This window comes from Bos mutus, chromosome 22 (genome assembly GCF_027580195.1).
Source record: "Bos mutus isolate GX-2022 chromosome 22, NWIPB_WYAK_1.1, whole genome shotgun sequence".
In the NCBI taxonomy this organism is placed as follows: domain Eukaryota; kingdom Metazoa; phylum Chordata; class Mammalia; order Artiodactyla; family Bovidae; genus Bos; species Bos mutus.
The window spans coordinates 51,601,810-51,616,341 of record NC_091638.1 but is presented as its reverse complement, the minus strand read 5'-3'; the positions used below and the strand labels follow the sequence as shown (position 1 = coordinate 51,616,341).

Sequence of the window (14,532 nt, the reverse complement as noted above, 5' to 3'; positions counted from 1 at the left end):
GATGGAGGAGCCTGGTAGGCTGCAGTCCATGGGGTCGCTAAGAGTCGGATACCACTGAGTGACTTCACTTTCACTTTTCACTTTCATGCATTGGAGAAGGAAACGGCAACCCACTCCAGTATTCTTGCCTGGAGAATCCCAGGGTCAGGGGAGCCTGGTGGGCTGCCGTCTATGGGGTTGCACAGAGTTGGACACGACTGAAGTAACGTAGCAGCAGCATAATCATTCAACAGACTAAGTCAGATAACCTAGGTATATTCTGGAACACATCTCATGGAAGTTCTTGATTTTAATTATTACTTACTTACTAATACTGCTAGATATATTATTTATTTTGCCTGTTTTACAAAATTGTTGTCTCTTACATTACTAAATGTGTGACTGAGTCTTTGATAAAATGATGATATATACTTCCATATGAGATCAATGATTATAACAGTGTAACTCTAGATATGGGAAGAAGCATCAGGAGGGACTATTTTCCTGAACCGGAGACTACTAGTAAGGCAGTATGGTGCAGAACTTCTGCTCCTCGCAAGGTATAGTTCAGTAATGGCACATTGAGTAGCCAATTAGAAAAATCTTTGAATATCTGGGAATGGGCATTCCTAGCAATGTGGGACAAAATAGTTATAAAAGGCCCCCAATAATGGTCTGATTTATGACCCTGAAGGGGCTCTGCCAACTGGAAACTGGCACTTGTCTTTGTTTCTCCAAAGATTGGGCTTCCCTAGTGGCTCTGATGGTAAAGAATCTGCCTGCTATGGAGGAGACTCGGGTTCAATCCCTGGGTTGGGAAGATCCCCTCGAGGAGGGCATGGCTACCCATTCCAGTATTCTTGCCTGGAGAATCCCATGAACAAAGGAGCCTGGCAGGCTATGGTCCATGGGATCACAAAGAGTACGACACGACTGAGTGACTAACACTTTCACTTTCTACTAAGAATTAAATCAAGAGCCATTGCAGCTGCTGAAAGCGCACCCTGAAAGGAGTTCAGGGTGGAGATCAGAAATGAGGGACTCTGTGCTCTGGGAAAAACTGGCAGAACAGGCCTTCAGATAGATAGTTGTTTTCACGTAAAGATTTTCATGAGCTCCAATTCTTGCATCTTCTCATAACTAGAGAAACACATCATGGACCAATGTGTGCTCCTAGTTCTTCTGGCTAGTCCCTCTTCCAGGCCCCCTGGCAGCTTTTCTACTTCTATTAATGTTCAAGCCATGCATCTTTAACCTTCTTGTTAAGTTTATATCTTCTAGAATACAAAAAATAAATCTCCAGATGATGCTACAAGGAGAGTAGCTCATTGGCACACAGACTACACTGGACTAGGCCGCCTTGTCGTTCATGGACGCTCATGTCCCTCCGTAAATGCACCCCAACAGAGAGTAGACATTGGGAGCTAGGACCCTACAATATCCCTGTCCAGCATGAAGAATCTAGGAGCAGTCTTCACCCTTTGCCCAATGACCTGGGTCCCTATGACCCAAGACAAGGATAAGTAATCAGTTGATCACATGCAGGGTGTTGAAGGGTCAAAGACTTGGCCCATAGATAAAAAGAGGGGAGAGCCCTATACCAAGGCCACAGATGCAGGGCATTTGTACCAAGGCCACAGATGCAGAGCCCCACACCAAGGTCATCTTTGGAACTAAGCACCTTAGCAACTATTGCCATGAGCCCCCTGATCTAAACCAGCCAACTCCCTGACCCCACGAAAGTGAAAGTTACTCAGTTGTGTCCAACTCTTTGAGACCCATGGACTATACAGTCCATGGAATTCTCCAGGCTAGAATACTGGAGTGGGTGGGCCATTTCCTTCTCTAGGAAGTTTTTACCCACCCACTAGGGTTAGTACACACCCTAGTACTCACCCTGTAGTAAGCTAAACAATTACCTAATGCCACCCTTCCAACAGGACTTTTTTTTTTGTCTCAAGACTTCAAAAATTGGCTACTAATCCACGAAAGAGGTCGGCTCTCCCTAGTCCGTCAGGGGTGCTTACAGCGCCCTCGGTATGTCTGGTCTTTGTTTTTAATAAATGCACTCCTTTCTGAAATACTCTGTCTGGACATTCATTTCCCACCCACACTCAGACCTTGACACTCCAGATTCCACCCAGCTCTCTGAGCAGACAGGTTTGGATTCCCATCATGCTTTAGGGCCTGGATTCCCCTGAGCTAAGAATCCAGCCCTGTGTTCCTGTATCGGAGCACCTATCAGCGCCATCGGTGACAGGTATTCGTCAGGCGCTGGCCTGCCCTTCCTTTTCCTTACTGGGCTGAAGTCCCATGGGAGCAGGTTTTTTCATTCACTGCAAGAATAGTGCTCTGACTCCGTGATCCAAAGCGTGCCTGCCAATGTATGCGTGCATTCTCTATCATTCTCTAAAACGGCTCATTTGGTTGCAAGTTTCCATCTGTCCATTCATACGGAGAGTCCTGGTGGGAATGGGCATCAGTGATGGAAACATGATTATTTCTGAAACTGGGACATACCTGTTGCCATTCACCATCCACGGCCTCCTGCTGCAACGATTTGAGCACAAGAGGATCATCGGCAAGTCGTTGCTCTGACTTTGACTCTGGGCTGCTCACCCCCTGGTATCCTTTGCAGGATTTTCTTCATGTCCTTACCCCATCCATGGATGACTCTGCATGTGTTCACGTGGGGAGAGGGAAGCTGTTATCCATACCTCAAGAGCTGCTGTCACTTGGAATGCACAGAGTGATCAGACAGCAAGCTGGTAAGTCCTGTTTTGTGACTTTAATCTTTCCCTAAAGATTTAAAATTTCTATATAGGAAAATTAATGAAGGGATAAAAGCCATTTTCAAAAGATTATTTGAGGATATATATATATGTATATGTATATAGTTGTTGTTTATATATAGTTGTTTTAAGTTGTATCCAACTCTTTGTGACCCCATGGACTGTAGCCCACCAGGTTTCCCCTGTCCATGGGAGTTTCCCAGGCAAGAATACTGGAATGCGGTTTTTTTTTTTTTTCCCTTCTGCAGGGCATCTTCCAAACCCAGGGATCAAACCCACATCTCCTGCATTGGCAAGCAGATTCTTTACCACTGAGCCACCAGGGAAGTATAAGTGTATAGAAGGATTGCCAGATTTTGGAGTTTGTCCACAGTCCTTGCAATAGATTTCAAAAGTCTTTCCAAAATGGCTCTCAATTTATATTCCCAAAAGCAGTATATGAAAGATTTACATCCTCAGTATCCTCTCTTTACTTGCAAAGTATATATGCTTTTTGAGTTCATTAGTCATTTGGGTTCCATCTTCATGGAGCTGTCTTTTATTTTCGTAAATTGCTTGCTTGCCCTTATCTAAGTTTCTTTTCTTGAGATTTTTACATACTGTGCATACAGGTCTTATCTTTTATATACTTTACAAATATTTTCTTCCAGATTGTTGCCTGCCCTTCTCAAACTTATCTTTGGCTGCTGCTGCTAAGTCACTTCAGTCGTGTCCGACTCTGTGCGACCCCATAGATGTCAGCCCACCAGGCTCCCCTATCCCTGGGATTCTCCAGGCAAGAACACTGGAGTGGGTTGCAATTTCCTTCTCCAATGCAGGAAAGTGAAAAGTGAAAGTGAAGTCACTCAGTCGTGTCCGACTCTATCGACCCCATGGACTGCAGCCTACCAGGCTCCTCCGTCCATGGGACTTTCCAGGTAAGAGTACTGGAGTGGGGTGCCATTGCCTTCTCCATTATCTTTGGCAATATCTAACAAATTGTATATACTTAGATCCTTTGAACTACCTATGCCACAAAGGGAATTTATTGACAGTGTACCTTCAATGATTAAAAATAGACTGGTTGTTTTTTACAGCATTAGTTGTAATTCCCAAATATTAGAAACCACCTCACTGCCCAAATCTAAGATACTGTTTAAGTTACTATGGTATAGTCACATAATAGACTATTGTGCAACTTTAATTTTTCTTAACATGGGAGAATTCCGTTTAGATAAGAAGTTATTTCCAGTGTTTTTGAGGTAAAACTATAGTGTGAAATATGAAGGACTAATATATAAGTAAACTTAGCAGATTTCCTCTCAAGTCTTTTATTATTTTATTTTTATTTTGACTGCACTAGGTCTCTGCTGCTGTGCACAGGCTTTCTCTAATTACGATGAGCAGGGGCTGCTCTTCCTTGTGCAGAGCGGGTTTCTCATCGCAGTGGTTTCTCTTGTTGCAGAGCACGGGTTTTAGTAGTTGCAGCTCAGGGGCTCTAGAGCACAGGCTCAGCAGTTGTGGCACACAAGCTTCATTGCAACACATGGAATCTGCCCAGACCAGGGATCAAACCCCTGTCCCCTGCACTGGCAGGCGGATTCTCAACTTCTGGACCACCCGGGAAGTCTCCTTTTCAAATCTTTTGCTCTCTGTATCATACATAAGAAATCTTCAGTTCAGTTCAGTTCAGTCGCTCAGTCATGTCCTACTCTTTGCGACCCCATGAATCGCAGCACGCCAGGCCTCTCTGTCCATCACCAACTCCCGGAGTTCACCCAAACTCATGTGCATTGAATTGGTGATGCCATCCAGCCATCTCATCCTCTGTCGTCCCCTTCTCCTCCTGCCCCCAATCCCTCCCAGCATCAGAGTCTTTTCCAATGAGTCAACTCTTCGCATGAGGTGGCCCAAGTACTGGAGTTTCAGCCTTAGCCATCATTCCTTCCAAAGAAATCCCAGGGCTGATCTCCTTCAGAATGGACTGGTTGGATCTCCTTGCAGTCCAAGGGACTCTCAAGAGTCTTCTCCAACACCACAGTTCAAAAGCATCAATTCTTCAGCACTCAGCTTTCTTCACAGTCCAACTCTCACATCCGTACATGACCACAAGAAAAACCATAGCCTTGACTAGATGGAACTTTGTTGGCAAAGTAATGTCTCTGCTTTTTAGTATGTTATCTAGGTTGGTCATAACTTTTCTTCCAAGGAGTGTCTTTTAATTCATGGCTGCAATCACCATCTGCAATGATTTTGGAGCCCCAAAAAATAAAGTCTGACACTGTTTCCCCATCTATTTGCCATGAAGTGATGGGACCAGATGCCATGATCTTTGTTTTCTGAATGTTGAGCTTTAAGCCAACTTTTTCACTCTCCTCTTTCACTTTCATCAAGAGGCTTTTTAGCTCCTCTTCACTTTCTGCCATAAGGGTGGTGTCATCTGCATAGCTGAGGTTATTGATAGTTCTCCCGGCAATCTTGATTCCAGCTTCTGCTTCTTCCAGCCCAGAGTTTCTCATGATGTACTCTGCATATAAGTTAAACAAGCAGGGTGACAATATACAGCCTTGACATGCTCCTTTCCTATTTGGAACCAGTCTGTTGTTCCTTGTCCAGTTCTAATTGTTGCTTCCTGACCTGCATATAGGTTTCTCAAGAAATCTTAGCCTACTCTAAATTGTAAAAATTTATTGCTCTGCAATTATTTTATATTTTTCAATTCATATAAAATCTTTTAATCAATTTTTAAATTGAAGTACAGTTGATTTACAATGGTGTGTTAATTTCTGCTGTACAGCAAAGTGATTCCATTACAAATATATATACAGTCTTTTTAAAATATTCTTTTCCATTATAGTTTACATAGTATATTGAATATAGATTCCTGTGCCATATAGTAGGAGCTTTTTGTTTATCCGTTCTAGATATGATTGCTTTAATGTCCAAAACCCAGTATCCCAATCCATCCCTCCCCCAATCTCCTCCTGCTTGGCAACCACCAGTCTCTTCTGTATGACCTTGATCCTGTATCTATTTCAAAGGTAAGTTCATTTGGCTCATATTTAATATTCCACATATAAGTGATAACTTATAGTATTTGTCTTTCTGACAATTCATTTAGTATGATACTCTCTACTTACACCCACATTGCTGAAAATGGCATTATTTCCTTCTTTTTTATGGGAGAGCAGTATTCCATTGTGTATATGCACCACATCTTTACCATTTTGCTCTTTGATAGACATTTACACTGTTTCCATGTCTTGGCCATTGTGAACACTACTGCTATGAACATAAGGGACACATATAACTATTGGAATTAGAGTTGTGTCTGAATATATGCCAAGGCTTGCTAAGTCACTTGGCATGTCTGTTTTTAGTTTTGTGATGAATATTCATCAGGTTTCTGTACTAATTTCCAACATAATGGCTGCGCCAACTTACATTCCCAATAACATGTAGGAGTGCCCCATTTCCTCCACACCCTGTAGCAGTTGTTATTTATAGACCATTTAGTGATGGCCATTCTGACCAGTGTGGACTAGTACCTCATGGCAGTTTTGATTTGCGTTTCTTGGCGGGGCTGGGTCTTCCTTGCTGGGTGGGCTCTTCCCTAGTTTCGATGAGTGAGGGCTACTCTCTAGTTGCAGTGCACGGGCTCCTCACTGCGGTGGCCTCGCGGGTTATGAAGCACGGGCTCTAGGGCTTCAGTTGTTGTGACTCATGGGCTCAGTTGTTATCGCTCCCAGGCTCTAGAGCATAGCCCAATGGATGGGGCACACAGCTCAGTCACTCTGCAGATGTGGGATGCTCCCGGAGCAGGAATCAAACCCAAGTCTCCTGCGTTGGCAGGTGGCCCCTTAACTTGAGCCACAAGGGAAGTCCTGATTTGCATTTCTATACAAATCTCAGGTATGGGATAACTGGGTCATAAACCAACTATCCTTCTTGTTCTCCATACTGTCTGGTACCAATTTCCATTCCCAGCAACACAGGAGGAGTGTTCCCTTTATCTACACTCTCTCCTGCATTTATTGATTATAGCCTTTTTAATGGTGGCTATTCTGGCTGAAGGGAGATGATTCTTTGCTATTGTTTTCATTTGAGTTTCTCTGATTATTAACATGTGCAGCTGCTGTTTGTAGGCTTTTGTTTGAAACAGTGAACACTAAAATTTACGTTTTGAAATTGGCATCTAGAAGGTTGGCTCTGTTTTGAATTCATTTCTGATACCCACCCCAGGACATTTCTTCAGGGCAAGTATCATCGACAGTCCTGGTGAGTGGTGACTCCTGGTGAGTGGCCAGAAGCACCGCTTTTCGTGTTGTTTTTACAAAAAGCCACCCCAAGGTGGCAGCAATTCTAAACTGGCAATTATGGTTACAATGGCAACTGGAGCCATAGGGACAGTCCTCTTGCTGGGTTGTCAGAGTGGGATGGATGTGCCAGTACAAACACCCAAGGACTTGTGTCTTTTGACTTACCCCCACTTACCCTTCAACCTCCAGGCATTCTTAACCTCTGATATACAGGTGCCCTGAGGGTGCTAACATCCATAGCTGTGGTCCCCCTAAGACAAATGGCTGGAGGTGGGAAACCCAGCACCAGGAGGCCAGAAGACTGTTACCCAAGAAGATCCATGACATTTTGAGTGCACCTGCCTTCACTTAGCTGTTGGAGGGCCTGCATGGGTCTGGAGATTGTGCCCACCCGGAGGAGGCAGGCACTCCAGGTCCAGGGTAGGATGAGGTTCATTTGCTCTCATAGTCTTCTAAATTCCACCATCCCCCCTGGCTGTCTTTCCATAGAACTTAAGGCTGCACAGGCTCCATGCTTATGACTCCACTCCAGTTCCCCCAGGCCTGAAAGGAATACAATAAGCATTTCTTCCCCCCCCTTTTTTTAAATTATATTTTAATCTTTTATTTGCATTGAGGGGATTCTCTTTATTCTGTGTCTTTTCATTGTGCAGAAGCTTGATTAATCTGTGCCTATAACTTTATCTAGTTTGTGCATGTATATGTTTCGAGATGGGGTTTCCTAGAAGTAAAGTCAGAGTGCTGAATGTTGCCCTGTACTAATGACAGGTCCATTCTGCTCACCTATTGTAGGTATTTTAGTGTGTCTCCATGAACGGTCCAAAGGCTCGCAAAGACGCAGACACGACCGAAGCAACTTAGAACGCACACACGCACGCGTGTGAAAACCAGCTTCACAGCTGTTCTCTCCACTCCAGCCCCCCATTCTTTCCATCTGGGCATCCTGAGTTTGTTTTTTAGGTCTGTGAGGTCTCTTTCTGTTTTGCAAATGAATTCAATTCTATCCAATTAGAAGTGCCTCCTCTCGTGGGTATCATGTGAAACGCCTCTTTCTGCATCTTAGAACTTCAGTTAGTATTGCGTCTGGGTCCGTCCATGTTGCTGCTAATGTCCTGATTTCATTCTTTTATATGAAAACTTCATATTCTAGTGTATACATGGGCCAGATATTCTTTATCTCCCCACCCGTCCCGGGATATTTTGGTTGCTCCCCAATCTTGGCTACTGTCAGTAGTGATGCAGTGATCGATGGGGTGCGTGGGTGCTCTCAAGCGATGGTGTTCTCCAGATATACTCCCGGGTGTTGACTGGGGAGCCAAGCACTACGTTTCTTTATAGTGCTTTCCGGAACCTACTTTCTGTTCTCCATAGTGCTTTGTACTAATTTCCATTCCCAGAAACCCCGGAGGATTGTCCCTTTTACCTACACCCTCTCCCACATTTGTTGCTTGTAGCCTTTTTAATGATGTCTATGCTGACCTGGGAAAATGATACCTCCTCGTTGTTTTATTTGCATTTCTCTGCCCGGTAGCAACCCAGTCCAGTATTCTTTCCTGGAAAATCCCATGGACAGAGGAGCCTGGTAGGCTGCAGTCCATGGGGTCGCTAAGAGGCGGACACGACTGAAGCCACTTAGCAGCAGCAGCAGCAAGCAGCCTGGTTAGAAAGCCCAGCATTTGTTCCCAGGCTTTTGTTTCGAACAGTGCCGGTAAAAGTTACTCATGGAAAGTTTCTTGGAAGGCCGGCCCTGTTATAAATTCGCTTTCGATTACCTACCACAGGACGTTTCATGATAACTTCTGCCATTTACAGCCCCGCACCTGGTGAATGAATACTGAGTGCACCAGTATTGCAGAAAACCGGCAGAAACGGCGGTTTTCATGTTGTTATTACAAGGAATGTCCACATGGTGGCAGCATTTCTTCATTCCCAATTCGGTTTATTAGGGCAATGGGAGCCTTAGGGACAGTCCTGGTCCTGGGTTATCAATTAGAGTGCAGTGTTCCAGAAGAAACACCCAAGGACTTGTGTCTCTTGACTTCCTCCAGCTAAAGCTTCACGCTTAAGATCAATCCAAAACTCAGGAATACCGGAGCCCTGAGGTGGCTTTGGCCACCTGATGCGAAGAACTGACTCATTTGAAAAGACCCTGATGCTGGGAAAGATTGAAGGTGGGAAGAGAAGGGGACAACAGAGGATGAGATGGTTGGATGGCATCACCGACTCTATGGGCATGAGTTTTAGCAAGCTCCAGGAGTTGGCGATGGAGAGGGAGTCCTGGCATGCTGCAGTCCATGGGGTTGCAGTCGGATATGACTGAGCAACTGAACTGAACTGAGATGGCTAATGTCTGTAGCTGTGGTCAAGCAAATAAAAAGGCTGGAGGTGGGAGACAGCCATCTGGAGATCTAAAGAGCGGAAGACACTTTTCCAAACCCAGAAGATCCACAACATTTTGGGTGCAACTGCCTTCATTTAGCTGTTGGAGAGCCTGTCAGGATCTGGAGATTGTGGTCCCATCTAGGGGAGACAGAAACTCCAGGTCCAAGAGGATTCATTTACCCTCATGTTTTTTTGAAACTCTGCCATCCCCTGCTGTCTTTCCTTGGAACCCAAGCCTGGGCGCAATCCACGCTTATGACACCACTCCAGGTCACCGAGTCCTGAGGGGAATATAGTAGGCATTTCTTTTTTCTTTTTTAACTATATCTTGATCTGATACTCAAATAGAGAGTATTCACTGTATTTTATATTTGCGTTGAGCGGATTTACTCTAATGTGTTTTATTTCATTGTGCAGAAGCTGAATTCACATATGCCCATAATTGTATCGTGTGTGTGTGTGGTGTTGGTTTTTTCCCCCAGACATAATTACTAAGTGCTGAATATGTACCCTTTGCTATAAACTAGCTCTTGCCTTTTCTATTTGCTGTGTCTGTGTTAAAATTAGCATCGCCATTGTCCCCTCCACCCCGCCCACTATTCTTTCCACTGGGAATTATCAGTCTGTTTTCTAGGTCTGTGAGTCTCTTTCTGAAATGAAGTCATTTCTATCAAATTGTGAATTCTGTCTCTTGTGGCTATCGTGTGACATATGTCTTTCTCTGCGTAAGTTCAGATGGTATGATTATGTCTGGTCCATCCGTGTTGCTGCTAATATCCTGGTTTCATTCTTTCATGTGAGAAAGTAATATTCTATTGGATATTTGTACCAGATATCCTTTATCCCCTCACCCGTCCCCGGACATTTTGGTTGCTCCCCAGTCTTGGCTACTGTCAGTAGAGGTGCAGTGAGCAATGGGGCGCAAGGATGTTCTCAAGGGGTGGTGTTCTCCAGATATTCCCCCAGGTGTGTGATGGTCGGGCCTTACACTGGGTCTCTTTGGAGTGCTTTCAGGAACCTACTTCTACTGTTCATAGTGCCTGGTACCAGTTTCCATTCCCAGCAACATCGGAGGTGTGTCTCCTTTTATCTAAGCCCTCTCCAGCATTCATTGCTGGAGTCTTTCTGATGATGGCTATTCTGACTGGGAAGAGGTAATGATACCTTGTTTTTGATCTGAATGTCTCTGCATAGTAGCATGTCAAGCATCTGTTCCCAGAATTTAGGTTCAAACAGTGCCAGTCAAATTTACTCATGGAAAAAGGCTTCTGGAAGGCCAGCTGCTTTTTGAATTCTCTTTCGATTACCCGCCCCCAGACAGTTCTTGAGCGGAGGTGTCATGTACAGCCTCGCAGGCCTGGTGACTGAATACTGCGTGCCCAGAAGCACTAGTTTTCGTGTGTTGTTACAAGAAACAGCCACAAGGTGAAGCATTTCTTCATTACAAACTCAGTTGAGTAGGACAACTAGGGCCATAGGGACAGTCCTGTTTCTGGGTAGTTAAGTAGGGTGGGATGTGCCAGAAGAAACACCCAAGGACTTGGTCTCTTCACTTCCTACCGTTTACCCTTCACCTTCCAAACTGATCCTGCTGCTGCTGCTAAGTCGCTTCAGTCGTGTCTGACTCTGTGCAACCCCACAGACAGCAGCCCATCAGGTTCCCCCGTCCCTGGGATTCTCCAGGCAAGAACACTGGAGTGGGTTGCCATTTCCTTCTCCAATGCATGAAAGTGAAAAGTGAAAGTGAAGTCACTCAGTCGTGTCCCACTCTTAGCAACCCCATGGACTGCAGCCCATCAGGCTCCTCCGTCCAAGGGATTTTCCAGGCAAGAGTACTGGAGTGGGGTGCCATTGCCTTCTCCGAGACTGATCCTAACCTCTGCAATACTGGCGCCCTTAGGGTGATATGTCGGGAGCTGTGGTCACTCCAGGCAAAAAGCCTGGAGATGGGAGACCTAGCAGCAGCACGGCTGAAGAGTGGAAGATGCTCTTCCGAACCCAGAAGGTCCACTGCATTTGGGCGCACCTGGCTTCATTCAGTTGTTGGAGTGCCAGCCTGGGTCTGGAGGTTAAGGTCCCATCCAGGAGCCAGGCCCTCCAGGGTCATACCTGAATGGTCTAGTGGTTTTTCCCTACTTTCTTCAATTTAAGTCTGAATTTGGCAATAAGTTTTCCTATTAAGCACATGTTAAATTTTAAGAAATAAAAGTTATTTTTAAAACTTTTTTAAAAGCCCATTTTAAGAGGAAAATGAAGTAAAAAGTGCACACGACAAGCCCTTCACCATTCCTAATTCTTAGAAAATGCAAACTGAACCAACGACCAGGTATCGTCTGACAGTAGTCAGCCCAAGGTTTACAAACAATAAATCCTGGAGAAACCGTGCAGAAAAGAGAACTCCTACTCAGAATATAAGTTTCTACCAGCCTATACGCAGAGTGCTCAGAGGCGGCTTGAAGAGCTAAAACGTGAGTGACAGCACCATCCTGCACCCCCACTCCTGGGTGTACTTAGGCAGAAACCCGTTGTTCCAAAAGACACGTGCGCCCCAATGTCCCCTGTGGCACTGTTTACAGCAGTCAAGGCATGCAAGCGTCCACAATGTCCATCCACTCACCAACAGATCCTGCAAATCTGCTACATACATACAGTGGACTGTTACTCGGCCATAAAAGAGAATGAAACCATGCCATCGGCAGCAACCTGAATGGACGTGGAGATAATCACACTAATCAGACAGAGAGACAAATGATCCCACGATATCACATTTGGTGAAATGGAGTAGTGGATACAAATGAACTAATTTACCAAAAAGAAACAGACTCCCCAACTTAGGAAGTTTTATAGACTCACCAAAGGGCAAGTTTATTTGGGGGAGCTCCAAAATCACTGCAGATGGTGATTGCAGCCATGAAATGAAAAGACACTTGCTCCTTGGAAGAAAAGCTGTGACCAACCTGGACAGCATATTAAAAAGCAGAGACGTTACTCTGCTGACAAAGGTCTAGTCAAGACTATGATTTTTCTAGTAGTCATGTATGGATGTGAGAGTGGGACTATAAAGAAAGCTGAGCACAGAAGAATTGATGCTTTTAAACTGTGGTGTTGGAGAAGACTCTTGAGAGTCCCTTAGGCTGCAAAGAGATCAAACCAGTCCATGCTAAAGGAAATAAGTCCTGAGTATTCATCGGAAGGACTGATGTTTAAGCTGAAACTCCAATACTTTGACCACCTCATGTGAAGAACTGACTCATTGGAGAAGATCCTGATGCTTGGAAAAATTGAGGGCAGGAGGAGAAGGGGTCAACAGAGGATGAGATGGTTGGATGGCATCACTGACTCAGTGGACATGAGTTTGAGTGGTCTCTGGGAGCTGGTGATGGACAGGCAGGCCTGGCGTGCTGCAGTCCATGGGGTCACAAAGAGTTGACACGACTGAGTGAACTGAACTGAACAAAAAGACAAGTTTGGGCAGGGGGAGATATAAATGAAAAGGTTGGGATTAAAACATACACTGTAATATATAATATATACATATATAGCTACATATTTTATCTATATAAACATATTCTATATATAAATATGTATAATATCTATGCATAAAAGATAAGTGATGGAGACTGACTGAATACAACACGCATTAACAACCTATACGAAAAAAGCATCCGAAAAAGAACAGATACGTGTTTATATATACCTGGATCATGCTGTATATCTCAAACACACACAACATTGTAAACTATTATAATAGAAAATAGAATTTTGTTTAAAAGAAAAAAGTGGAAACAAATGCCTACTTTATTCCCCTCGGGCCTCGGTGACCTGGGCTGCTGTCATCCTCACAGCCTGAGCAGGCTTGGGTCCCAGGGCTGGACTGTCCCAGGGCTCAGGGAGCTGGGCAGTCTGGGGCAGCCAGTGAGCCTTCCTTGGATCTGTAGTGCCTGGTCCCCTCCCCACGGGACCCCAAACTCCAGATCCAGGCAAGCCCTCCCATAGCTACTGCAAGCCTACAGAACCCCAAAACTGGTGGACACTCTGGGCTTGAAGAGCTATGAAAAGTCACTCTTTTTTGATGTCTCCTGGTGGTGGGGTTTCCACTTCCAGCCTCCCTCCTTGGAGTCATTCCACCAATCTATGGCATCACCCCCAGCAAAGCACTTTTCTAGGACTAAGATCTGACTGGAAAGTGAAGGGAAAGGAAGATGAAGTAGTGAGCTACAAGCCCTTGGGTGTTTCTCAGGCACTTTCCACTCGAATTTACAGTCCAGGAGCCCATCTTTCTTTCACTAAGTCTCTAATTATCCAGAGCTGGTGTGAAGAAATGCTTCCCTCTTGTGGCCATTGCTAGTAACAATGACCTGAAAACCAACCAGTTAATCCTAAAGGAAATCAACCCTGAACGTTCACTGAAAGAACTGATGCTGAAGCTGAAACTCCGATATTTTGGCCACCTGATGGGAAGAACTGACTCATTGGAAAAGACTCTAATGCTGGGAAAGATTGAAGGCAGGAGGAGAAGGGGGTGGCTGAGGACAAGATGGCTGGACAACATCACTGACTCAATGGACATGAGTTTCAACAAACTCCGGGAGATGGTGAAGGACAGAGAATCCTGGAGTACTGCAGTCCATGGGCTCGCAAAGAGTTGGACACAACTGAGCATCTGAAGAGCAACAACAAACGATATTTAATATTCACAAGGCCTGGGGGGTTCTAAATGACCCCGTGCTGGAGAAATAGCCTGTGGCAGGTAACAGTACAATAATTCAAATCAGTGAAGACTTTCAAAAGTCAATTCAAAACATAAATTTTATGCATCCAAACTGAAAACACAAATTTCTGATTCTTAGTTCCCCATTCCTAAATCTTAGAGAAATGCAGATCAAAACAAGAATGGGGTATTATCTGACAGCAGTCAGTACAAAGTTTAAAAAGAATAAATGCTGGAGAAGCCTAGGAGAGAAGGGAACCCTCCTACACAATTGCTAAGAGCCTCTATAAAGAGGGCAACAGAGGAGGCTTCAAAACCTAAAACAAGAGCAACCATACCATCTGGCAATGCCACTCCTAGGTGTACGTAT

General features: G+C 44.7%; 1 long non-coding RNA gene across 1 annotated transcript; it reads left to right on the top strand.

Moving 5' to 3' along the window:
- Positions 1-2,287: 2,287 nt before the first annotated feature.
- Positions 2,288-5,791, top strand: LOC138984717 (uncharacterized). Its single transcript, XR_011461999.1, has 3 exons — positions 2,288-2,747; positions 3,020-3,688; positions 5,675-5,791. It is a non-coding gene; the product is annotated as an uncharacterized lncRNA (long non-coding RNA).
- Positions 5,792-14,532: the final 8,741 nt, after the last annotated feature.